Source organism: Mustela erminea, chromosome 5 (assembly GCF_009829155.1).
Source record: "Mustela erminea isolate mMusErm1 chromosome 5, mMusErm1.Pri, whole genome shotgun sequence".
Classification (NCBI taxonomy): domain Eukaryota; kingdom Metazoa; phylum Chordata; class Mammalia; order Carnivora; family Mustelidae; genus Mustela; species Mustela erminea.
In genome coordinates, this window is record NC_045618.1 from 44,787,070 (window position 1) to 44,801,499 (window position 14,430).

The 14,430-nt window shown below is 45.8% G+C and overlaps 1 long non-coding RNA gene across 2 annotated transcripts; it reads left to right on the plus strand.

The window, feature by feature from the left end:
- The first annotated feature begins 2,190 nt into the window (after positions 1–2,190).
- On the plus strand, positions 2,191–12,751 carry LOC116590676. 2 transcript variants are annotated; one of them, XR_004285700.1, is made up of 3 exons: positions 2,191–2,504; positions 8,336–8,443; positions 12,709–12,751. It is a non-coding gene; the product is annotated as an uncharacterized LOC116590676 (long non-coding RNA). The 2 variants fall into 2 exon arrangements; XR_004285699.1 differs by lacking the exon at positions 12,709–12,751 and adding an exon at positions 9,095–9,529.
- Positions 12,752–14,430: the final 1,679 nt, after the last annotated feature.

Here is a 14,430-nt window from a genome sequence, read left to right on the forward strand (position 1 = left end):
GTGGCTCAGTTGGTTAAGCGACTGCCTTCGGCTCAGGTCATGATCCTGGAGTCCTGGGATCGAGTTCCACATCAGGCTCCCATCTCCATGGGGACTCTGCTTCTCCCTCTGACCTCCCCTCTCAGGCTCTCTCACTGTCTCTCTGTCTCTCTCAAATAAGTAAATAAAATCTTTAAAAAAAAAAAACCCTCATAAGCTGCACCTCACCCTGACAGAACAGCCAAATTCAAATTAAGGAACATGCCACAAAACCAGTGCCCATAAATTTCCAAAGGGTCTATATATATATATAATATATTATATACCTAATATGTATCATGCACTAAAACGTAAAAGCTGTGGTTATTTTGTATGATGGATTGTCTCCTGACGCTATACTACTTACTTTAGATTGTCTGAATTTCCCCTCTTTGGGTGGCCCTATATGTGATATATTACTTTGAAAACAAGTAAAATTCTAACAACTTTTCTGTAGGTTTGAAATTATATAAAAATCAAACATTATGGGGCACGTGGGTGGCTCAGTGGGTTAAAGCCTCTGCCTTCGGCTCGGGTCATGATCCCCGGATCCTGGGATCGAGCCCCGAGTCGGGCTCTCTGCTCAGCGGGGAGCCTGCTTCCTCCTCTCTCTCTGCCTACCTCTCAGCCTACTTGTGATCTCTGCCTGTCAAATAAATAAATAAAATCTTAAAAAAAAAAAAAATCAAACATTACCCCAAAAAAGTCATTAGAAAGGCTGTGATAACGATCACTGACGTTTGTAAATGGGTCCTCACGCATGGTTCCCTTGAAATTATTTAGCAATTGGGCACCCTTTCAGAAGCATAAATGTCAAAGGAAAGAGATGTTTTCTTAATGGAAATAATAGCCTGTTTCACTTTTTTAACAGCTTTATTGAGATATAATGCACATACCATATAATTCGCCCATATAAAGTATGGAGTTTAAGGCTTTTGATATATTATTAAATTTTTAATTATGGTAAAATATATATAATGTAACATGTGCCATTGCAACCATTTTTCAGTGTATAATTCAGTGACATTAATTATATTCACAATCCCTGACATCACACTATTTTTCTTACTAGAAAAAAGGTTGATTTTTTTAAATAAAGTGCTTCTAATTCTCTGCAGAAGAGGATGAAATCTTTGTGTTTTGGCACATATACAGTTTGTGAAATACTAAGAAGAAATTAGAAGGGGGGGTACCTGGGTGGCTCAGTGAGTTAAGCATCTGCCCTCTGCTCAGGTCATGATCCCAGGGTCCTGGGATCAAGCTCCATATCAGGCTCCCTGCTCCGTGGGGAGGGAGAGTCTCCCTGAGAGGGAGAGTCTGCTTCTCCCTCTCCCTCTTCCCCTCCCCTTGCTTGTGCTCTCTCTGTCTCTCAAATAAATAAATAAATAAATAAATAAATAAATAAAATCTTTAAAAATACAATTGGAAGGGAGACCTGAAAGCAAATTTAAAGCCCTCAGATCTCCTGGTGACCAGCCCTATGCATTGAACTTAAAAAAAAAATTATTGGTAATTCCTACTTACTAAGAAAATACACACTTTTGAAATGTTTCATCCTTTTAAGGAATAGTATTTTTTAAAAGGGAAAAATCCCTCTTTGGGCTATAAGCAAAGTCAGCTATGTGAGTGAGTGTGTCCACATGGTAATCTGCTGATATAAAATGGATTGATTTTTACTTCTGGCGCAGGGTGGGAGCAAACAATCAGCCACATTGCAGACACCTTCAGAAGTAAAACACAAATGAAGTCACATTTTTACAAAAGTCCTCAATATCTTACCCAAAGAGACAGCTGAACAGTGGGAATGTGAGTCATGGTGGCAGACCCCAAAGAGTGACCAGGAGTAGCAAGGGGGCATGAGGCATAGTGAAGACAGCCTTGAACCTGAGCTCACGTACTGGGGGGGACCCTTCTATGGAGTTAACCAGCTGTAAGACCCAGGGCAAGTCATTTCCCTTGTTACGTCTCAATTTGTTTTTACCCAAAAGAGGGAGTATGTCAAGCAGAATGTTTTCAGCTGCAAAGAACAGAAAACCCAGCTCAAAACAGCTGAGGCAATAACGAGCCATATAATGAGAAGTGGGAGGGGGGAGGGTCTGGGTGGGCTTTATCAGCTCCGGGCTGTGGTCAAGCACCTAGTTTCCTTCCATCTTTCCACCCTGCCAGCCTCTGCTCAGAATAACTGTTCCTCAAACTGAGGCACAACACCGTCCAGCAGCCAGGGAGCGGAACAGCAGCTCTACGAAGAGCAAGGGGAACCACGTTCTTCCAAGCCCCTCAACAGCTTTGCTTCCATCTGTGAGAACCATGCCCGGTGCCTAACTTAGCAAAGGGAGTGCCCCTCCCCCCATGACCTGTGCTGCTCCCAGACCGGGGAGTGGGAGCGGAGTCCGCCTTCTCTGAGGCCCAGGAAGGAAGAGGATAGAAACAAAGCCAAGGTCCAGGAGTCACACCGAGAAGGCGGACAGGGACCCCTGGAACAACTGGTGAGTATGCAACCACTTACGTCTACTGCCTGGGGTTAAAAACAAGACCCCAAGTCTTGATGCAAAGATTCAACAAGATGTGTATAAGCTGGGGGCACCTGGGTGGCTGAGTGGGTTAAAGCCTCTGCCTTCAGCTCGGGTCATGATCCCAGGGTTCTAGGATCGAGCCCCACATTCGGCTCTCTGCTCAGCGGGGAGCCTGCTTCTCTCTCTCTGCCTGCCTCTCTGTCTGCCTGTGATCTCTGTCAAATAAAAAAAATAAAATCTTTGAAAAAAAAAAAAGATGTGTATAAGCTATTTGTGAATGTTCGAACACTGGGGGCATGTTAATTATTAAAAATACAGAGTGTTCAGCACAAAGAAGGGAGTCATTTGAGCTTCTCCGTGTTCATATGCTAAATCAGATTAGCTGAAAACCAGAACTTTCTTTCCCTCCTTCTTTCCTTTTCTTCCTCTCTCCTTCCCTCCCTGTCTCCCTCCTTTCTTTCTATCTTCCTCAAACAGTACCAGAACTAGACTAAGTAGTGCAGATAGAGATATTAATGAGACAATGCCTCCTTCTAGCTGCTCCGTCGGCCAGAGCGCACTTAAAACTAGGCTTCCAACCTAAGCGCCAAAAGGAGGGAAAGGAAAAGCAGGAGAGAGCAGAGCCCAACTCTGCCTGAGCCATAATGAGTAGGTAGTGGCGCTGCCAAGTAAAATAACCGTACACCGAATCTGATTTTGCATTTTAAAATACTTCCAATTTATTTTGAATTAAAATTTGAATGTAGCATGGAACCTATTTAGGCTAAAATAATTGTTCCGTGATTATCTCAAATTCGCATTTAACTGGACACCCTGCATTTTTGTTGTTAGAAAATCTGGCAATGGTATGAATACGGGGGTGTTCAAAGAACTGAACTGAAAGTTGCTGTGGCCAGTTCAGAAGGCTACAGGATTGGGGGGTGGGGGAGGGGTGGAATTGGGTTGTTGACTTGAATTACATGGGAAGGAATGGAATTTCATTTGTTAGGGTGGAATAAAATACAGCGAAGTCAGCTGAGTTAAGAGGCAGGCAGCAGACCCAGCTCCTGCTCCTAACTGACATTACATACTTGGCCTATGCCGGCCTCTATGCTAAGCACTGGGCATGCGTAATCGCCTTGCATCCACTCAGCAAGGACCAAGGTGAAACAAGGGAGGTGCCTAGGCTACCAAACTACAGGGACACTCATGCTGAGGGCTATGCAAATGTGTCCTCTGCCCAGCCTTGGGTCCCTTCAACAAACCACAGCCCCATTTCACAGGTAAGAAAGCTGAGGCTTAGGAAGGCATACTGGTGTGTCCAGATTCACTAAACTCGTCAGCAGCAGAGTCAGGAGGCAAACCCAAAAGGTCTGTGCCCATAACCCTGTCGATGTGCTGCCTCTCTGGGTGGAAAGGTGAACCAGTCTCCTCTCCAGCCCATGCTTCATACACATGATTCCATGAGTGTGGAATGGAATTCACATGACATTTTTCATCCAGGATGAGCAAAGCCCCTCTACATTGGCCAGAATGCAGAGAAGGAACCTGCCCTTGGGATGGGGGAGGAGGATCTACAAATCCTTGCAACTCTGGCTGTCTATTAGCATGCCTAGAAAACTTTAAGAAATGCTAGCCCCCCAGCAGAGGTCGCCCACCATGGATATTTGTAAGGCCCTCTCCCAGGTTGAAACCTTCAAGGTTAAAAATCACACATACCCTTGGACTCCTGAACACCTAGATGATGAATTAACAGACATAAACTCCAACTCTGAAGACAGATTGTTTCTGTTTCACTAAAGGCCTGAGAACTTTTCAGGGGCCATGTGGGGGTAGGCCACAGTATCCTGCGTGAAAGGGAGGCTGGAGACGTGCTGAAGGCTGGGGACCTTTGGCTTTCCTGTGTCCTATAAACAACGAGGGTAGATAAACAAGATGGCTGTTTAGACCTCAACCAGGCTGGTTTTAGTGTAGGCAAGACTGTGCCATTTTTGGGTTCTTGAATCTGGGGGTGGGACCAGAGAGAAGGGTAGAACTATTACTAGCTTTGTGATCTTGAACCTCTGATGATACTCTTTTAGTAGACATTCTCTCTCTTGCTTCCTTATCCATGATGCTGCCTCTAGCCATGACTAGAGGGAAGATCTGGAGTTGCATAGAATCCTGTGTCTTGTCATGAGAAGTGAGAGAGTACGGGACCCAGGTGCAGGGAGGAGAGGTTTGCTACGGGCCCTGGCTCAGCCAGGAACAGTCTGGGGTCCTTCACAGGTCTCTTAGCCTGCGAAGCCTCAGTTTTTTCATCTACAAAATGAGGACAATGACTCCTCCTCTGCCTACTTCTTAGATTTGGTCTAAGCAGATTTGAAGGGGATACTAGTTGCAAGCTGCGCTTGGGAAATGCGGACACTTCTTGCAACTACTAATTTTTATGGTTCAAATTATAATTTCATACGTCAACTCTGGGCCCTCATGGAAGGCTATAAATATCTCTGAATAGCTGAAAGGACTTTAAAAAAATCTTCAATGGTATTTCAGACTCTATCTCTGTAAGTAAGCCTTTTAGTTCTAGAACACATATTAATTTATTTTTCTCTCTATGTCCTTTACAGAGATATTCAAATTTTGCTACTTGAGGAAGGCTCCATAAATTATTCTGACTTATCATCCTCAGGGACTTAGCACCATGCTATGCAGGTGTTTTCAAGGACCAGAAACAATAGCATCACCTGGGAGATTTTTAGAAATGCAGACCATCAGGCTCTGCCCTAGACCTGTGACTCAGAATCTACATTGTGGCAAGATCCCCACGTGACTCAATGAGCTTCTAATATGAGAAGTCTTGTTCTAGTCACTAACTAAAGAATTTGAGAAAATCTATGGGCAGAGGGGATTCCTCTGCCTGAGATGCTGGAGAAGCACTCACTCAGAAAACTTCCAGAACCTTGTGTTGGGAGACTGTCTTATACCTACAGGGAGGGTAAGCACCCCAGGGTGACACAACATCTCCAGAGACAGGAGGAGAGGTGAGAAAAAGAAAGCAGAAGGCAATCAGGATGAGAACCAGGCTCTGTACACGCAATATTCTGCAACACAGACTTCCTTACCCTATTTCCCAGCTGAAGGAGCTGAAGTTGATAAAAAGTGAGCAACTCCAGGCGCCTGGGTGGCTCTGTTGTTAAGCGTCTGCCTTCAGCTCAGGTCATGATCCCAGGGTCCTGGGATTGAGACCCGCATCAGGCTCCCTGCTCATCTACCCTCTGTGGATATACCTATTCTGGAAATTTCATATAAATGGAATCCTACAACCTGTAGACTTTAGGGACTGGCTTCTTTCACGTAGCAGATGTTCTCAAGGTTCATCCCTCCGTTAGCATGAAGTACTTCCTTTTTATTACCACATAACACGCCCTTGTGTGGATTATAGAACATTTTGTCAATCCATCCACTAGTTGATGGACATGGAGGTTTCCATTTCCCAGCTATTTTGGATAATACTGCTGTGAACACTGGTGTGTGATTTAGTGGATTGAAGCTCTCCATTCTCTTGGGGATGTAACTAGGAGTGGCATGTTCTAGGTCTTAGGGTAACTCTATGTTTAACTTTTTCAGAAACTGCCCAACTGTTTCCACAGAATCTTTTCACTATTTTGATACTATATTGTATTTGAACAAGATCAGAGTTTAGGTGAAGCAGCTCAGGGAGCCACAAAACTGAACAGACAAGAAATAGAAATGATTCAGTGAAACTTAACCCAAACGACATCTGCAAAGTGAGCAAAAAACTGAATTTGACCAGAACCCAGGAAACCCAGTCCTCTAAGGGCCTAGGACTGTTGATGACAAATCATGGGACTCTGGAGACCTGAGCCCAGTCCCTGCTTGCCACTAACCCACTGTGTGACCTTGGCTAAGAGCCTTTCTCCTTCTGGCCTCCATTTTCTCATCCATGCACTGAGAAGTTCTCTCTGAATGTGTTCTCACTCCCTATAGTCCTGTGTCCATCTGTGGCCTTCCCACGCCTCTGAGGCTCACACTCCAGGTGATCAGGAGTTTTTCTGATATAGACCTCCACCCCTGATCTCCAGAAGCCTCAGCAGATTACTGGAATTCCAGGTGCCCTGGAGGACTTTTCAGGAATAATGACAAGTCAGGAGGGTTTTCCACTCGTGCGCTCAGTGGCCAGCAAAGTCTGCTACCGCAGGGAGAGACGGCACTCAGCACTGTGGACTGAACAGTGTGGGCACCCAGTGCCTGCCGACTGTGGAAATGAGGATGAAATCCCCCCTGTACTGAAAGAGTAAAACCATAGCCACCACCTCGCCAAACTCCGCATGTTTAAGCTTTGTTTGTAAAAAATAATATTTATTACATGTTATCCATTATAAAAGTGCTCTGCACTCATTATAGAAAGTTAAAATACAGAAAACAATGATGAAAAGAAAAAGCAGGTGCACCTGGGTGGCTCAGTCTGTTAGGCATCCAACTCTTGATTTTGGCTCAGGTCGTGATCTCAGGGTCCTGAGCTGGAGTCCTGCATCAGGCTCTGTGCTCAGTGTGGAGTTGGCTTGGGATTCTTTCTGTCCCTTCCCACCTCACTTTCTCTCTAAGGAGAGGAAGGAAGGAAAGGAAGGAAAAAAAGGAAGGAAGAATCAAGCATAATACTACCACCCCCAAAATAACCACAATTTACAATTTGATGTTTGTTCTTCCATTCTGAAGATCTTTATATTTTTAATTACCAACTTGGTATTATATTCTATAGTTTTCTATTTGTTTACACTTATTCCATGTCATTAACAAATGTCATTAACAAGTCATTAGGAACTTGATCTCAACGATTACAGACTATTCCATTATACAGATACACTATTGTTTATTTAACCATTCATTCATATTTAATTCATTGGGGGGTGGGTCCCTAAAGCTTTGTCTCTGAAAATAAACGGCATTCATCTTTGAGAATCCCAAGTGCTCTGGCAAGCAAAGCCTTTCATGATTTAACTCCCACCTGTCTTTACATCCTCAGCTGCTATAAGTCTCCAATGCAGGCCAGATGTTTAGTCTATTTGCCCTGTCAGAGCCATCCTGAGTGCCCAAAGCAGGGTTAAACTGATCAGAAGCCATCTGAGCTTTTGTCCCGAGCAGCAACCCTCCCAACTCAGGCCCCTCTCCCAGACCCTCCCCAGGAACCTCCCCCAGACCCAACACCCAAGACTCACCTGGCCAGTAATTGTCAGACCTGGTCAGTGCCACCCTTGACCAGTGTGAACTCTGGAGCTACCTTCCCCAGGGTGACCCCTCTGCCTATGCTGCTTCCTCCCTACCTGGAAAGCAGTTCTTGTTCCTCTGCTTCTGGCTACATTTTACCAATCCTTCAAAAACCTGATTCAGGTTTTTGATAAAGGTTCCCCATGAACCTTTATCCAGCTACCCCAGCTTCGTTCCATCTCTTGGTGCTACGATCCCCTCGAGTCTTCTAAGTGTTCTGTTGTAGTTACTCGTGTGGTCAGAATACACACTGGCATGTCGTGGGCAGTGACGCTTTGTTCTCCGAATTTTCACGCATGCTCACTTTTCTCCCCAGCCAGGTCCTGGGGCCCTCTGAGACAGGCACATGTCTTAAACTCCTCCTCACTCTGGCGCAGACTATGCTGTGTTTGATGATGCTGTCGCCTCTTCCTAGACACACCGGAAAACAACTTCCTCATCTCCCTCGCTGTGATGTTGGGACCATTTGAGTACTAATGAAGAAAATGTCCGCAGAAGAGTGGTGTGCTTCTTCAAGATCTCCCGCCAGCCTTCAACCCTCTCTTCTCATTGCACAGGAGCCGGGGTGACAGAGATGGCGGCCAAGATGGAGGTGGCCTGGTTCCCCGAAACCCCGCACAGAGGACAGCCGCTCAGAATGCCACTGAGCTGCATTGGACAGTAAGGTGAGCAAGATTAAACCTTTAATGTGTTAAGCCATTTAGGTTGGAGGTTTGTTAGTGCCCCCAGCCTGTTTGGACCCGCCATACAAGCTAAGAAAGGTGTTTATATTTTTAAAGGAGCATAAACAAACAAAACTGCAAGAGATGGATCTGGCCTGCCAAGCCTAACATATTTGCTCTCTAGCCTTCTACAGAAGATTTTTGCTGAGCTCTGGAATAACCTATGCCTCTAACATAACCCCCCACGGCATTTGGTGCCATACAAAACCCACGCACACCACATCCTTCCCAAATACACTATTTGCATAGTGCATGAGGTCAGGTACTTTGTTCGTGCTTCATTCCTCTCTGCACCCTTATCAGTATTGTGCAAATAAATGTTGAATGAGTTAGGGAATACAGATATACCTACAGCCCTGTGGATGCACTCAGAGCTAGCTGTCCTGGAAAGCAGAGGTCGCGTAAACCTAAGAGTAAAAGGTGTACCAGATCCACTCTATATGCCCCCTACAACTGCTTGGCCCTCCAGCCTTCCCGCTTTCAGAACTTGACCCTTTTCCCTGCTTCTTGGCCCAAATGGTCCTGGCAGAGTTCAAGCTGTAGGTGAACTCATAAGATCCCAGCAGCCCCTCCCCTCCACTCTCAATGCCACAGGTTGCCTCAGCCTTCCCCAAGGACAAGGGCCAGAGGGCTGGACACTTCCATCCTGCCTACCGCAGCAAGAACCACAGCAGCTCAGACGCCCAGACCTGAGCTGACCTGACTCACGGAGGCTACCCAGAGGCTACCCAGAAGCCACCAGGGGGTGGCACCAGAAATACAGGAGTTTAACAGCCTTCAGGGCAAACTTCAGTTAGCGAGAGACAGAAAGTAGGAAGGTGCTGGCAGGGAAGGAGCTCTTGTCTCCTCTGGGTCTCCAGAGAAATCTCGCTTGACCCCACCGCAGCTACCCCACAGCTCAGGAGCTCCGTCCAGTATCTGCCTTTCGGTCCTCCCTGCCTCTCTTCCCTCCTCCCCCTCACTCTGGTGGCCCTGGGTGAAGCCAGCCAATAAAGCACCAGTGCAAAAGCTTGGCTGCAGGCTCTGTTTGCTGGGGAACTCAAGCTAAGACAAAGGGAGACAAGTATTGTGGATTCCTCTTATGTGCCAAGCACAATGACCCTTACCTGCATTACCTCATTTCATCCCTACACAAGCTGACACAGCGATGGTCAACTGGGTCTTACAGAGGAAAAACCTGAGGTAAGAAGAAACAAGGCAGCTATTCACTGGTGGAGATGAAAGGGAACGATGAAATGGAACATTCGAACAGGCAAAGGGCGCCATGCCTCAACCTTACACGTGCTACTTTTGGGGGCCCCCTAATTGTTGTGGTCCCTTGAGGAGCCCATAGTTTCCTCATCAGTCCCATGCTGCAGAGGTTTGGGGCAGCGTCTGACCCAAGGACGGACGGGCTGTTGTGAGGACTCCTCCAAAAGACAATACAGAATCAAGAGGGATTCCAGCAAAGGAGACTGAGCAAGAGGTGGGAGAAAATGAGACGCCTCAGCCCCAGTGGTTCAGGCTCAGGGGGAGGCTGGGCGAGGGCAGGAGGGCATCAGCGATGGAGAGTGCTAGCCCTGGAGCTGGGAGAGAAGAGTAGCCCAGGCACAGCCCAGCAGGGCCAGACTGCACCGCCCCTGAGCTGGGCGCCTGCAGGGATCTCCAGAGCTGGTGTGGAGGCGCCTCCTAGGGGCCTGCGGCCACTGGAGAATGCAGGGCGCACAGGCCTTTGAGAGCCGGGCCTGCCACGCCCACCGGCCCTCTCTGTGCACAGTCTTTCTCTTGGCATCTGTTAGCACTCAAAGCCCTCTGCGCTGAAAGGAGACCCGCTAGAACAGAAGTCACCTCAGGCTTATGGAAAGATTCAGGAGCTTGGGAGACAGAACAGTGCTAAGAAAGATATTTGGAGTTTTTTTTTAACTCACAGAAGGAAATGTGGGAGATTATCTTTTTGACCTCAGGTGAAAAATAATTTCTTATTTATTTGAGAGCGAGAGAATGGGGAGAAGGGCAGAGGGAAAGAATTTCAAGCAGACTCCCCGCTGAGCACGGAGCCCCATATGGGGCTCAAACTTATAACCCGTGAGATCATGACCTGAACTGAAACTGAGAGTCAGATGCTCAACTGAGTCATCCAGGTGCCGCCCCCCCCCCCAAATAACTTCTTCTTTTTTTTTTTTTTTAAGATTTTATTTATTTGACGGACAGAGATCACAAGTAGGCAGAGAGGCAGGTAGAGAGAGAGGAGGAAGCAGGCTCCCTGCTGAGTAGAGATTCCCAAATCGGGGCTCGATCCCAGGACCCTAGGATCCTAGGATCATGACCTGAGCCGAAGGCAGAGGCTTTAACCCACTGAGACACCCAGGCACCCCCCAAAATAACTTCTTAAGACACTGAAAGGAAAAGGAAAAGATGGAGGTTTACGGCATGAAAATAAGAGCTTCTATTCATCAAAAAAAAATCACACACAGAGTGAGGATGCAAGCGAGAGACTGGGAGATCACTACAACAGTTGACAAAGAATTGGTGTCCAGAATCTCTAAACGACTGGTACAGATCAACAGGAATAGACAACTTCATTTCTTAAATGGGTAAAAGACATGAACAGGCATTTCAGAGATAAAGACAAAAGGACCACACGCATATGAAGAGATGCTCACCCTCTTTAGTAAGAACGAAATGCAACTCAGACCAGAAGGAGCAAATACTGGATGGTGCCCCTGAGCTGGCTGTAGCTGGTTAGCGGGTCATATGGGATTTCTGTGGAGAGACGGCACCTTACCTGCTGACACCTTCCTACTTCTTATCTCTTGCTAATCAAAATTTGTCCTGTCCATAGTTACCAGGTTGGTAGAAATTGAAAAGACAATCAAGCAGGGGCAGAGATGTAGAATAAGAATTCTCATACACTGTTGGTGGGAGTGTTAAGTGGTGTAACCAACTGGAACAGTGTGGCCTTATCTTGTAAAATTAAAGACATACGTGCTCTATGAACCAGCACTTGCCCTTCTAGATATTCACAATCTCTTACACATATGCAACAGGAGACCTCTACAAGTGTTGTTTATCAGATTCCCAAACTGGAAACAACCCGAATATCCATTTGCTGTAGGGTAGGGTAAGTAAACACTAGTATATTCCCACCATAGAATACTATACAGCAGTGAAAATGAATGAATGGCAGCTGTCTCTATCAACACAGGGACATGATGGATGCAAAAAGCAAGTTCTAGAAAAATCCTTATAATACAATCAATCTCCTTTATAAAAATTCAGAGACAGGAAAAACTAATCTATTTCTTAGAGATAAGATGCATGTGATATAGCTTGACACAAAGTGAGGATAGCAGCGGGAAGGGGAAACATCTGGGAAGGACGATTAAGGGCTTCTCAGGGGATACTGGGGATATTTTTGTTACAGATCAGTATGTGTTTTGTTGTATGAATGATCTTTTCACCAAAACCCCTTTCTTAAGAACAAGAGCTGGGCAGTCAGAGGAGTCTCAGAGGGTATCTTCTATGTGGGTGATCCATTTGGATGGGCTGAGGATACAACATCAGAGCTGGGATGGGGGACACGAACACGAACAGGGGCTTACCCCATGCCAGGGTCTAATATGCACATTCTCAATGGGCATCAAATGCTGCCTTGTCAATAAAACTGGCCAAGAACAAATGGAGGGGCTGAAATTCTGCGTGATCAAGAATTAGAACTTAATGTACCCAACAGTCCGTGTGCGAATTTGTGTTTCACAATTTACAAAACCCTTTCATGTGAGTTACCTCAGTCAGTTACCATAATCCCCCTGAGGGCTAGTTGGAGAAGGTTATATTTATGCCTCTTGTAAAGGGGAAGAAACCAACTCTCAGAGAGGGGAGGTGACTTGCCCGAGGCCACACAGCCAGCACTAAATCTTAGAACCTCACTCAAGTGCTTCACCTGCCATAGCTGCTGCTTCTCTGTTCTGAGGCTGGTAAACAGAGATTCTACCACAAGTGCCCTACTCTCCCACCCCACCCCCAAACCTGTTCCATGCCCCTCCTCCTCCAGCCACACCCTTCCCTGCCATGAGTCAGCCTGTCCCCTTGTACTTTCCCACCCACAAGGACTATCTCTCTTCTCTGGCCTTGACTTAATACTCCCCTGTGTCCCAATCCTTAGGATTCTTCTATTCCTTTTTCCCTAAGGAATTTCTCCAGATGCATCTTTTCCTTATCTTTGTTAGTTCCTCTCCATGGATCTTGATCGACCTCCCATTATACGTCACAAGTTTGTTGATACCTATCCAGGCTGGAACATCCATGGGGTGGCACCCGGCCACACAGAGCCTACAGAAGGCTCCGGAGGGTGAAGTTGTTGTCAATGGAACACATAGCATGAATGGTTTGAAGAAGCTTCCAGGTGATTCTGATTGACCATTCCAGCCCCCGCCCCCCACATCCAACCCCATTTGAGGATCAGCGAGGAACATCTTAGCTGTGGGGTCTGATGGAATTACCAGGCCTCTCTGAGCCTCCATTTCCAAATCTGTTCCTCCACAGGTGGTTTAAGAAATGAAATGAAGCATTGCCTACGGCATAGTATGAGTTCATCAAATGTTAGTTCCTTCTTTATCTAATCATCCCAGAAACTAGTAGTGAGGTATTAAGCCAAAAGCCTTTCTGACAGAGTCAAATTGCTCATCTTCACATGGGCCCCATGTCTAACATTTCCAGTCTTCTCTCAGGAGAAGGACTTGTGCTCTGGCCAAGTGTTTAAGCTACCTCTCAGGTCCCTGTGCGATGCGATTCTTTGAGTTGCCAGAGAGGAAAGGCCCAGAGTTCTTGTTGGAGGCTATGTAGGAAAAGGAAACCAACTCCCAATGCAGAAAGCATTCCCAGAGCTGTGTTCTGGAAATCATCCAGGCTGTGAAGAGGTGGACCTTTGTGGGGAGAGAACCACAGGTTCATGTATATTCATATTCAGGATAGCTGACAGCCATGATGGGATTCAAGAGCTAGAGGTTCTAGCTTCCAGTGTAAGCTTGAACAAGTCCCTTCACTTCTCTGGGCCAGGGCTGGGGCCATAGCAGAAAGACCTTTCCAACAGAGACACTCAACAATGCTTTGTAACCTTCAGAGTCAGCAGGAAACGAAATTAACTCCCCAATCACATAATTTTCATTTGCATTGTTGTAACCTGGGCTGATGTCCAATTCTTTTATAAACAGTGGGCAATTATGTCATTTCCACTATTGAATCCAGCACAGCCAAGGGTGTCACAGAATCTCTTCCCCCACTTAGTAGTTCTGGGCAGTAAAAGAGACTTGTACTCTAGATTCTGGAACAGCTTTCTTAGGAAGATTCTAGAAGGACTTATTAACCCAATGAATAATGCAGTAAGTACCATTCTGACTCCCGAGGCTACAATACTGCAGTCTTCTGGTGCTTTTCTGTCTTCTAAGGAAAGAACCAAATGTTTAACAGCAATGTGAACGGACATTTCACAAGGGAACAATTATAAATAGTACACATGCAAAAAAGAACCTGACCACTAGTATCAAAGAAATGCAGATTAAAGCAAATTTGGGACCCTATTTTAAAATACTTATTCTTAAAAATGTGTTAAAGTAAAATATTCAATGTACCTGGTGTTGCAGCAAAATTGACTCACTTATATAATATCGGTGGCATCATAAATTAGTAATAGCTCTTGGGAGAAGTAAGATGGCAAGACAAAGGATGAACCTTACCCAGATTATTGAGAAGTGATGCAATCTGTATGAAGAAGTTAACATCAGCAATTTCTATTATCGAAAAAGAAAAGGAAAAAGAAATTGTGTCTGAGCTTAAGGGAATTGCTACATAGATTTTGATGGAGCCACACATTTGCCTCCTGTGTAGCCATGAGGATAATTATCAAGATTAACAAGCAACACAGAGAAGTGTTCATTATGAGTGAGCGGAAA